General features: G+C 41.7%; 1 non-coding gene across 1 annotated transcript; it reads right to left on the bottom strand.

The window, feature by feature from the left end:
- Positions 1-499: 499 nt before the first annotated feature.
- Positions 500-606, bottom strand: LOC145134977 (small nucleolar RNA R71). The gene has a single exon (XR_013719459.1). It is a non-coding gene; the product is annotated as a small nucleolar RNA R71 (small nucleolar RNA).
- Positions 607-2,796: the final 2,190 nt, after the last annotated feature.

Genomic DNA, 2,796 nt, shown 5'->3' with positions numbered 1-2,796 from the left:
CAATTTTTCTGAGGCGAACGAAGAGCCAAACAAGGACGATATCGTGTACGAATCCGAAAAAGAAGAAAGCGAATCCGAAGAAGGAAGCGACATCGAGGGCGAATTTGCTAACCCCATGGCTAACATCGATGAAGTTCCCATGGGCGAATGGAAGAAGAGGATACGTGACAAAACCGGACCGGGACTAGTGCAACCCATCATTCCCGCAACTGCCACCTTTGAACTTAAAGGCCACATACTTGCTCAACTTAAGGAGATTCCATTCTACGGGAAGGATCATGAAGACGCATACAAGCATCTTGACGAAGTCAATGACATAGCCGACTACTTCAATGTCCCTAATGTAGCTCGCGACACTGTCTTGCTTCGTATGCTACCTGCCACATTCAAGGGAGCTGCAAAGGAATGGCTGAAATCACTTCCCCCAGGATCCATCACTACATGGGCTAAAATGAAAGAAGATTTCATAGACCAGTTTTGCCCTCCTTCAAAAATAGCCAAGTTAAAGAAAGCCATAGCTAATTTTGAACAACAAGCTGAAGAGTCACTATATGAAGCATGGGAAAGGTACAAAGGCTTACTAAGGAATTGCCTACATCACGATCTAAACAGCCAACAAGAAGTCTCCATTTTTTATGATGGAGTAAATGTGGCAACTAGGCAACTCCTTGATTCACAAGGACCACTCACAAAGAAAGCACCCCCCGTGATAAAGGCCCTAATTGAAGAATTCTCTAAGCACTCTAGAGAATATCATAATCCAAGGAATGAACTCAGTCGGGGGGCGGTGAACTCAGTTAATGATAGCATGGCAGCAATGATGGCTAAACTAGAGAATTTGGATCGAAGAATGACTAAGATGAACCAATCCATCCATGCCATTAGGGTTGGTTGCGAGAATTGTAGAGGGCCTCATCTCACTAAGGATTGTGATCTTGACAAAAACGGGAACCGGAGGGTGCAAGTGTGCTATTCAAGTGGTGATAGATATGATGACAATTGGCGAAGACCCAAAAAGGATTGGCTTCCTTATGATGAGTACAAAAAGGAAAAAGGAGGAGAAATTTAAGCAAAAAGAAAGGGGCTATTATCAAAAAGAGGAACCGGTGCTGGAGAAGAAAGCTGACTTGGAAGATATGTTCACAAGATTTGTAGCCGCGTCTGAGAAAAGGCATAATGATACAGATGCTGAAATGAAAGCGCAACGAAAATGCTTAGTGAACATCAAGCTATGATGAAGGATCAGCAAAATATGCTTAGAAATCAGCAAGCATCTATTCATAACATCGAAAAACAGCTAGGTCAGCTTGCACAACAAATAAACCAAAGAGCACCCGGTGAACTTCCTAGCACTACCGAGCAAAATCCAAGAATGGCGCATGTGAATGCAATAACAACAGATTCTGAGCCAATTTACACTCCTCTGACCGCTATCCAGAAGAATCCCAACAAAGTGCGAACAAAAGAAGAAAGTAGTTGGAATTCGAGTAAACCCGACTCAACTTGCCGAGTTGCCATCATGGACTCGACGAGTCGACAACCTGATACCAAAAACTGCTCTCTTTTGAAGCCTTACCGACCCTCTTTGCCATTTCCGAGCCGAGCCATATCTGATGAGCAGAATCAAGAATATAGGAAGTTTATGGAGCACATAAAGGCATTCCAAGTAAATATCCCGTTTGTTGAAACAATATTACAAACACCGAAATACGGTAGTTTACTTAAAAACCTCTTTACCACTAGAAGAAATATAGAAGAAGTTGCTGAAATAGTGCTGAGTGAACTGCCAGAAAAGAGGGGCGATCCGGGGAGCATCACCGTACCTTGTCAATTTGGGAACATAATGACCACACGAGCATTGACGGATTCGGGTGCAAGTATTAATATTATGCCATATTCCTTCTTCCAAAAGTTAAACCTTCCAGTCCCAAAGGCTATTCAAATGAAGATTCATCTAGCCGACAAAACGATAATACATCCAATGGGAGTTTGTGAAGATCTCCTTATTAAAATTGATAAATTAGTATTTCCAGTTGACTTTATAATATTAGACATGGAGGAGGACTCTAAAGTACCAATCATTCTTGGGCGTCCATTCTTGAATACCGCTTGTGCCTTGGTAGACATGCGTGAGTCTACGCTAACATTAAGGGTGGGAGATGATTCAGTAATTTTTGAAGCAGAGAAAAAGGAGAAGCCCAAGGAGTCAAAAGAAGATAAGGTTTCCTCAATAATTTTAGGTGATGAAGTATTGGAGAGAGAAGTTGCTTACTTGCAAGAGGTCAATCCAAACCAATTCTTATTATCCTTGGAAGAGAATTCTTATGCCAAGGGAGATCTGGAGGAGATACAAAGGCTGATCAAGGAAGCTGACTGCAAAGAAAACCTCGAAAGTGTTGAAAACTCTCTGACTCGCCGAGTCGTATTTGCTGACTCGACGAGTACCTGCGGAAGTTCCCAATTTGATGGGCATGTTACTCTGCAAGCCATTAGTACCCTTTGTGAACCAGATGTGCAAATTTTTCATGATTACTTGAAGAATCCTCTTAAGAAAAACAAGGCTGTTAAAGATCGTATCGACTTTGAGGATGCACATTTGGCTTTTCTTGAAACAATGGTAGAGAATGATACGGCTGTTCAAGAGGAGGATAAAGGAAGTTTGAAAGATAAAGGGGATCTTAAAAATGTGAATGGTAATAATCATACCTTTTCTATTTTATCACATATGCTAGATCGAGAAGAGATGTCAATCAAAAGCAAAAGAACCAAGCCTCGTGTTATTGTCTCTACTACGTG

The sequence above is a fragment of the Lactuca virosa genome, chromosome 8 (genome assembly GCF_052849685.1).
Source record: "Lactuca virosa cultivar CGN04683 chromosome 8, Lactuca_virosa_CGN04683_v6, whole genome shotgun sequence".
NCBI lineage: Eukaryota > Viridiplantae > Streptophyta > Magnoliopsida > Asterales > Asteraceae > Lactuca > Lactuca virosa.
Note: the sequence above shows the minus strand (reverse complement) of the source record. Positions and strands in the feature narration are given on the sequence as shown.